This window comes from Bremia lactucae, linkage group LG3 (genome assembly GCF_004359215.1).
Source record: "Bremia lactucae strain SF5 linkage group LG3, whole genome shotgun sequence".
Classification (NCBI taxonomy): domain Eukaryota; phylum Oomycota; class Peronosporomycetes; order Peronosporales; family Peronosporaceae; genus Bremia; species Bremia lactucae.
In genome coordinates, this window is record NC_090612.1 from 5,499,888 (window position 1) to 5,509,800 (window position 9,913).

A 9,913-nucleotide genomic window follows, 5' to 3' on the forward strand; every position below is an offset into this window, starting at 1 on the left:
ACTGCGACTTGTACTGTTTCTGTAACGGGGCACTGCGACTTGTACTGTTTCAGTACAAGTCCACTTCACACTGCTTCAGATGTGAGTGGTGCCTCTCGTTAAGTAACGTACACTGTACGTATAGAGGAAGACTTCTCTTAAGGCAAGTTAGCTTAAGAGGGTAAAATGAACACTGTATTAATATAGTTAAGTGTCTTGTTAATCTATCTTTGTAAATGTTGTCTTAACTATAAACTAATACTAAACATGTAAATGAATTCTTATCTATCTTATCTCGTAACTCTCTTTGATTACTTCTACAGCTGATTAGTCTGCGGAATAAATAGACATAATGGTCTATACCTATTTATGGATAAGAATTCAGGAAATTACTATTTAAAGTAATTTCCTCCAAATATTATCTACCTTTTGGATAATATTAATTAACAATCTTTTATTGTTAATTTCATGTAACGATACACCCCGTTACATCACCCCTCCCTTAAACGACAATCACTCTGAATGTCATTAGGTGGAGTGGTCGCTAAATGACCACTTAATTTTTAAAATGATTTTGATTGGTCAGATCCATCATTTTAAATTCCATCGCATGAAGGAACAATTCATGCGGGGTGAGGATAGTGTTGAACCTTCGGCTGCGGTTCGTGCAGCCGCGGGTGACGCATTGTTATCTCTTGCGGTAGACGTTCCGTCTACCGTAGTGTCTTCCACTCGCACAACACTTGGTGTTGCGAGTGCACGTGGTGATTCACCACGTGAGTACGACCCCTCTTTAGAGGTCGATTATGAGTGCGAGTCGGACGAAATGGCCGACTCGGGGAGGATGGAACAGTCGCCTGATACCCGTCAGGCGGCTGATTATGAGCCTTCGAATGAGAGTGCTCATTCTGATAGACGAGGTGATAGTCTAGTTGGTTCCGACGATGAGGATGACCTCTCATCGCCCGTTCCGTCTCCCGTACGGTCACCTGCACCTGTTTCTGTGCAAGGTGATGACAATGGCGTAAGCCATCGTAATAAAAGTTCTTGTGGTACCCCTGCTTTGGTGGGTACCACTCTGGGGAGTGAAGACAAATAAAATGTCTAATCTCGCCCCTAAAAAGAAGCGAGGGTTTTGTCAGAACGGCTAATCAATAGCTTGTCTGGAGAGACTACTCCTCACAACAAATATCCCTTGTTTATTGCGACAAAGCTACATGGCCTTGATCCAAGCGCGAAGAGCTTTCGCGCTGAGGAAGATTTTTATCTCGATGCTTTTTTTAAGCATCGATGGTATAGTGGCAACAATAAGCGAGATAAAGTCTCGCTTATGCAAGCCTTGAGCGAGTGCATTCGCAATGTTAAAGACATTGGACGCGAAGCCTGGCTTCAAAGACTTAACGCGATTCGCGTTGAGTTTGAGAAACGAACTCCAGCCGGTGCATGGTATAAATTGCATTGGTTGTCACGTGAGACAGGACTTCCATGCCTCTCGTGGGGTGATCCCTGTCCGTGTTGTGTTGACAACACGAAGCGAGTAAAACGGGATGTCTATTCCCTTCCATCGCCCTGGGCAAGGGCTCGCATCTCTATCGAGATGCGCGATGCTATTGACGTTTTGCAATTAATTTACATGCGTCAGGGGTGCAAGTTTTGCGATGTCCTTCTACGGATGGGTCTCGTCATACTGACGGACGAGGCCCTTAACGTAACAACCAGCTGGGAACGAGGCTCCCAGCTGTCATGCGAAGGTGAATAAGCGCGCCAGCGAACAAGATAACTCGTTGGCTGCCCCTTAACATCACGGTGGTTTCGAATACGTCCCACAAGGAAACGTTGACCACCGTGGGAATTCACCAAAGGTTATGGCTGAGGGTGAAAATAAGATCCAATCCCTGTGTCGGATCCAGAGTCGAAGATCGACAGCCTCGACAATTTCTCCATCTATTGGAGGAGGGTCTTGATTACGCGCACGGTAAGCGTCACTCGTTGAAGCAGACGGTGCAGGCTCACCATATCGAGCGGTTGGAAGACCGTTCGAAGAGTGCGTACTCCATGTTGGAGTACGAACGGAATTATCACGGTCTTCGTGATGATCTGTCGTCAGCTCATCGTAGTTTCGAGGATATTCGGAACATGCATGAGAAACTTCATGTTCAACATGAGAATCTGGTTCGCGATCACAAGAATCTTTTAGGGATTCTTGAAAAGGGTGGTCAGAACCATCCGCGAAAGAAACCGCGTACTGATGGTACGGGCGGAGCCAACCAACGTAAAACGAAGGATGCGTTCGCATCCTACGTGGCAATTCTAAATTGTGTACGCATTGCCTGTGCGACGCAGTACAAGGAATGGCTCAATGAACTTATGAAGTAGGTTACTGCCCGCATTAGTGACTGCGCGCTTAGGTAAATTTATCGTAGAGAGTAGTACTAGGTCATTAATTTCGAATGAAAAGAACATTTGCTCTTCCGTGTTTGTCTGCGTTCCGTTTCTGACGCTCCACTGCGTTAGCAATGGAATCCTGTACGAAACGGACTACTGATTCTCGAGCCAGCAAAAATTCCTCTGCTGATTCATTTGTTTTGTCTTTTCCAATGTGCTTTGTGCACACTGTCATGAAATCTTTCTCATCTTCGATGTCGATTTCTTCCACATCAACATCACTCGCGTCGTTGTTAACTTCGACGCGTGATGAGCATGAGCCAAAAATGGTTTTACTCGTGCGAGTTCACCCCCCCCCCTTAAACTAAAGGTTCCCTCTAATTAGTGTGAGTATGCATGGATGGCGTAAGCCAATCACGAAGAAGGTGTATGCGTTGTTGACGCATGCACCTAATTGTTGATGGCGAATTCGACCATCGGTAAGAACTTGCTCCAATTTGGATACGATTGGACGTAACCTCAAAGTATCTCTTCGAGGACGCGATTTACGCGATCCGTCTAACCATCTGTCTCTGGATGATCAGAAGTTGACATAGTCAGCCGTGTTCCGAGAGATCGAAACATGGATTGCCAGAACTCCGCCGTGAACCGTGGAGCTCTATCCGAGACCAGTTCACGGGGTAATCCGTGGAGTTTAAATACCGTGTCGATAAAGACACGGGCACAGCCCGGAGCCGTGATCGGACTCTGGTACTACAGCAAGATGTACCATCTTGCTGAATCCGTCCACAAAAACAAGGATTTCATTGTATTTGTGATCGTCTTTGGGAAATTCGAAGACGGAGTCCATAGATACGGACTGCCAACACTCTGCCGGAAGTGGTAGAGGTTGAAGAGATGCACGGGATTAAGGGCTAGGCTTCACCCGTTGACATACCTCGCAAGCACGAATGTACTTGCACACGAACTGATACTGGCGGGGCCAGTAAAAGTCGCGACTTACTGGGAGGTAAGTCTTCTCACGTCCACGATGCCCACTTGTTGGTGCATCGTGACACTCATACACTGATGCGCAAGCGCAAATCATTGTGAGTAGGGACGACGAAACGTGGGGTGTCGCCGGCAACGGCTGTGTAATACAATAAGCCGTTGCGTGTTGTGTATCGATCGGATGACGGTCGATATAAAGCGGTAAATCTTTAAAGGATTTATCGAATGGATTCATCAAATGATCCATTAAACGCAGAAGGTCCCTATCTTCTGCGTAGGCTTTCTTTATGTCATTAAACAAGGTTGATGACGAAACCCTTGAAACGAGTGTTGCAACAGTAGGATTAAAAAAAATTCACTGTTGGAATGCGCAGCGGGCTCGAAATCGGGTCGGCGTGATAAAGCATCAGCGACGACATTTTTTCGTCGTAGTTTATATTCCACGGAGAAATTATACTCCGCGAAGAAGAATAGCCACCTCGCCATTCCTTGCAAGAGGTGTGGGCTGTTTACGGCCGTGCGTAATGACGCATGGTCCGTATATATGATGAACGGTCTATCTCCTAGGAGATATACCCTAAATTTAGCCAATGCAAATTTCATGGCAAGGAGTTCCTTGTCATACACTGGGTAATTGCGTTCAGCTGGTTGCAGCTGGCGCGATTGGTAACAGACGACGTGCTCCGCACCGTCTGTATCGTATTGCATTAACGCGCAGCCGATTGCGAAATCGCTGGCGTCACAGACTACATGGAATGGTCTGTCTTGATCTGCAATCGCCAAGATGGGCGATTGCATTAAGCTTTGATTGATACCTTTAAACGATCAGCGTAACATAACCATTTCTCGTCTTTTTTCAAGAGACGAGAGAGATGAACCGTCATCTCTGCATAATTGCGAGAGAAGCGATTCGCCCTCTGGCTGAAAGAAGAGAGAATTTTTTGATAGCGATTCGCCCTCTGGCTGAAGAAGAGAGAATTTTTTGATACAGGGGGATAAATAACGGAACACGTGATTTTTTTATTTAAGTAAGATGTTAAATTAAAAAATCACGTGTTCCGTTATTTATCCCCCTGTATCAAAAGATTCTCTCTGAAACGGTGTCTCACCCGTACCGGCGCGGACACTGTTATTTATACCGAACTCCACAATGGGCAATTGCTTGTTCCACTCTTTGGGAGTTGCTATAGTGCGTAAGACATCTGCCACGACCTGATTGGCACGTTCTGTTTGGCCATCGGTCTGGGAATGATCTGCGGTCGACATGTGGAGCTTGTTACCTAGCAGCTCGAACACATGTCGCCAAAAACCAGACGCAAAACGTGGATTCCGGTCTGATACTATGGACTCGGGCATCCCGTGTAGTCGGTAAACATGATCCAGGAACAAGAGAGCTGCCTCCTTGCCTGGGATCGATGTTTTGCATGGTGCTAAATGCACCATTTTGCTCAGTCTACCTACAAAGACGACTAGCCCTGTCCGATTCTTATGATCGGGCGGCATGCCAGACATGAAATCCGTACTTACTGACTTCCAACAATCTGTTGGAATCGGCAGCGGCTTTAATGACGCACTTCTGTATAGTGTAGGCTTTCTGCGCTGACACTGTTCGCATGAGCGAATATAGTTGGCCACCCATCGATATAGGTGTGGCCACCGAAATTCCCCTGACACTTGTAAGAATGTCTTCTTACGGCCCAGATGTCCACTCGATGGCGCATCATGAAGCTCGTGAAGTATCTTCAACTTGAGATCTGTGCCATAGGAACATAAGTTTTCAAGGAATCAAAAGGTGACAGCTGATGCCACAACAGGCCATCGCTGTAGCTAAACCGACTTGACTTTGCCTTCAGGTACGACGGAAGGGAGAACTTTCGTCCACCGAAGTGACCCAACAGCAGGCGACAATGTTTATCCTAGCTAAAGCGCTCCTTTAGACAGATGCCAACGAGCTCGTCACGTGTTAGACCTTGATGGCTACTAACGTTGACGACTCAACTTGTGACTTAGCACGAGGCATACATTCCTGGTGTCTTGCCTCGAAGTCTGGGCTACGCGATAATGTGTCAGCCAAGACATTCAACTAACCCGGCTTAAATTCGACTTTGAAACTAAGTTCAGAGAAGAATGCAAGCCATCTGTCATTCTAAGCGAGATGTGCGGTAAGTATATTGCGGTCCACAGTGTTGCGTGATCCGTATAAACCACAAACGGTTTGATGCCCAATAGGTGCAGGCGAAACTTACAGAAGCATACTTTATTGAAAGTAGCTCCTTGTCATGTACAGAGTAATTCTGTTCCGCAGCTGTTAAAAGCCGGGACTGATAACAAATGACACACTTAACGCCGTCGTCATCCTTTTGCATGGCGCGCTGCCGATTGAAAAATTACTTGCATCGCAGACGACGCTAAAGGGCTTATCCGCGTATGGCAATGCCAAGACCGGTGCCTCTACAAGAGATTGCTTCACTGATGTGAACGCATCATCTTGTTTTTTTAACCAAACCCATCTGCGTTCTCTTTCAAGATGTCAGACTAAGGTTTAGTTCGATCAGCATAATTCTTGCTATACTTCTGCAAAGAAATTAGCGAGCCCAAGGAATGAGCACAAATCCTTAACATGTCATGGGATTGGCTATTCCTTCACAGCCTTTACCTTGTTTAGGTCTGCTCGTACACCATGTAATCTTACGAAGCAGCCCAGCTCAGGTATTGCGGGGACCCCCATGACGCATTTATGCAAGTTGACGTTCAATTTGGCGTCACCCAGAGCCTGCAATACGGCGTCGAAATGACCCTTGTGCGACTCTATTTCGCTCAGCCCGTCCTCGGGCCTACTATGAATGGGGCGCGTAGGCACGGTGCTGACGCATCACGTGAGCCACCACTCGGTTGAGTGTCGCCGGTGTGTTATCTAAATCTTGGGGTATCACAAGCCACTCTCAATGCTTACTGCCGTAATGGCTACATTGGACTCACTCATGAGTACCTGTTAGTAGCCATCTTTTAAATCCAACGCGGAAAAGAAAGTTGACTTTCCCATGGAGTTCAACAAAACATCTTTCCGCGGGATTGGCGTTTGCGCCGGTATGGTCGCCGTGTTCAGCTTATTATAAGCATGAACCACGCGCCATTCACCTGTGGCTTTACGCACACAAAAGGTCGGGCTGCAGTGAGGCGATTTGCTCTCACGCACATGTCCCGCCTTGGCTCGCTTGTCGAAGAATTCATCGCAATAATCGACTTGTTCTTTCGGCAACGGCCATTGCCTGGTCACACAATACTTGGTGCCAGGTTCGAGGTCTATTTCGTGCCCGATGCCCCTATCTGCTGGTAGGCGGCTCGACACTTCTTCTGGGAACACATCGCGATGTTTTCGCATAACCTCAAAGAATGGACTGTCTATCAAGGCATACCAGCCTTGAGCAGCGAACGTTTTCTTTCTGTATGTTTCCAGTACGCTCTCGACCATTGGGGACGATGAGCAACAGTCCACCAAGCTCTCTACTGGAACAAGTGCGACTACTTCGTGGATTTTTCCTTTCTTAAGTTCGGACAGGAACATATCCCAAGACATCTTTCGGAGGTTACGATCCCCCGGTAGATCTCAAGACGTGCTGAAGCACTTCAACTGAAAATGCCTCCGTCATCTTGTCTTCGACGGCGTCTATCACTTCGTGAGAAGGCCCGTCATTTTCGGCCGGGACTGTTCCTAAGGTCCCTCTTTTTGACGTGCCAGGCACACGTTTTCCGAGTCACCACGACCTTTGACTTGGATTTCAGTGCCGTTGCTCTCTCGGCTAACGCACCACTTCCAACCGGACCAGTCTATAGGCTCTGTGGCGGTTCTTGACGCTCGACTTCCTGTCAGCTCGCTATCTTCTGCCACAGGCTATCGGCTCTGTACAGGACAATTGGACGCATGACTACTTGTCATCGTGCTTTTCACTACACCAGTCTCTCTGAGCTAGGTAGGAATTGGTGACGTTTGACATCCCGTCAACGCACCTTGAATTGCGTTGTACACGACATCAGTTGCATAAGCCTCTCGCAGGATCGCATCCTTTCTGGTGTCCTGCGTAGAGTTAGCAACTGTGCGTGTAGGCCAGTCTATCCATGGTTGGTGTCTTGCCGATTATGGCATGCCTAGGATGAGGTCATACGGACTTTCCAAATCTAGCACTGTGAATTACTCTTTCAAAGAGAAGTCACTAAAATTGAAAGCGAGTTCTACTTGAACTCCCTCAGACTATACGAGTGCGCCGTTCGCTAAACGAACGGTCGCCTCTTCTCGCTTGCCTTCCTAGCAAAGCGACTCAAACACCGCCGATCTCTGTTCTAGAGCCGCCAGCGTCAAAAAATTCTGTGATGCACCCGAATCCACTAGGAGGGTCGTTACTACTTGGTCATAGCCTCGTACTTGAGCGCTATAGACCAGTAGGGTTGAGGTGCTAAGTTTCGAGACCTCAGAGACTATGCTACCCATTTTTTCGATAACTCTGAGCTAAGAGGTAGCTTTAGAGTCTGTGTCTATAGTTTATCCCGCGCTTACTGCGCTCTTGCATTTCCCGAACCCTCAGTGGTTGATGCAGAACTCATGCATCTTGCAGGCCGGTTCTTACCATCACCCTTTGGGGAGGGAGTTCTCTTGCTGGGCGCTTTAACCCCAGCAGGGACTCTGGCATAGCAGCGAGCTATCATATGGCCGTCTTGCCGCATTTGAAGCAGACTATGTCTACATTACCCAACTCCATAGGAGTGGCATCCAACCTCTCGGACGATTTATACCAAGCAGACGCCGAGGCACTGTTGTAGGATTGTTCCTCAACTAAGGAAATTTGAATTGCCTCTTCCATCGTCGACGGCACCTTTCTAAAAGGGCCTGTCGCGATGGGCCGTGCCGTATCCCTCCTAATGTGAATGCACCTATGTGCATCACATACACAAGTGTTAGTCACAAATGTGAACCACACCCGAGTGCTGAGTCTGATTACTTTAATTAAGTAATTGGCCATCCTCTTGAGTACACCAAGTGTACTTAACGGGGACTGTGTAACACTAGGGCAACTTTAGCCCGTTACACCACCCCCCCCTTTAAGAACGAATTTATATTTTTAAATTCGTCAAAGAGGAGAGAGGAACTGCGAGCAGCTTTACGCGTCGCTAGTTCACTTAATCACTCTAGCGCACGTGTTTCCATACACGGCGCCAAAGATGCTACCTAAAAGGGGCCATGTTGGTGGGTCGTCTGCGAAGACGCCCACTCAACCTCACACTAAGCGCACGCGCCGCGTTCATTCGCCGGCCGCGTCTAATGCCTTAGTCAGAACGCCGACAGCCACTGCTGCTGTCGCGTTAACAGGGCTATAGGATCCATCCCACTTGAATAGTGAGGATGTTGATCCGTCGATCATTGTTGACTACAATGAGTCGACACCGTTGCCGTCACCTCATAGTAGTGATGCGGACAACGAGCTCATGAGGAATGATGATGGCGCATTATTGCCCATCCAAACTTCTCTCATGGCTCAGAACATGGAGACAGCAGCATTTACGAATGCTGTCTCATCGTCTGCGCTGGAATGCGCAGCGACAGGTAATGAGAGCGCTGCCCATAAAGGCGCAGCCGCTTCTCCGTTGGGTATAACCACAACGCCTTATTCTCAGACCATAATCCATAATGGTTCTGACATAGAGGATTCGGAGCCTAAAGCTTCGCCGACGACACGTGAACGTGCTCTGTCGGTGTCACAAGCCAGTCGTTTGGAACGTGGCTAGGTGACGGGTGGCATTCCAAAGATGCCCCCTCCATCTAAATGGCCTCGTTTAAACGGGCCACGAGCGTCGCTCCTAGAGCGCGCTCTTGTAGACGCACATAATTATTATGGCGTCTTTAAATCATGGATGGCTCAGGGAAAATCGCTTGGGCGTATTTTCCCGATCCCGGTCGTGTTGCATTCAAATGAAACGCCCGACCAATACGAGGCGGAATTCCTACGCCGCATTCATCCGCATTCCGATGCGATGAAACAGCGGTCGCAGCAAATTAATTTCGCCCGCTTGCGTGTGAAAGAAATCATGGGCGGTACTGTACCCCCTGTTTCTTCTCACATCGCTACTTCTGCTAGTCCATTTGAGACTAGCGAAGAGGCCTCAGCTTGTGCTCCTTATCATAGGCAGCCACCAAGCCGGGCACATCAATACGTAGGGTATCGATCGGTTCCCAAGAGTCACAACTCTTCAAGTATCCTTCCTATTGGACGAGGATCCGATACCCTTGCCTCACGGAGCGGTGGGCAAGCAACTTTCCAACAAGGAAGCGTTGATAACCACCCGCATCCATCAGTGCAGGTGGTGCCCGATAGGAGTGGCGATCTCGCCCACCTACTCGCGGCTACCTTGCCTTCGTCCGTTCAGTCGCATGCGTTTAGCGCTGCTGAACGACGTATTGCGCATCTCGAGGGTCAAGTCTCACGACTGACCTCGGATCTCGTTGATGTCCGAGCGAATGCTCGTCAGGGTTATGAACGCCTGAAGACTCGCTTGGACCTTTTTGAAC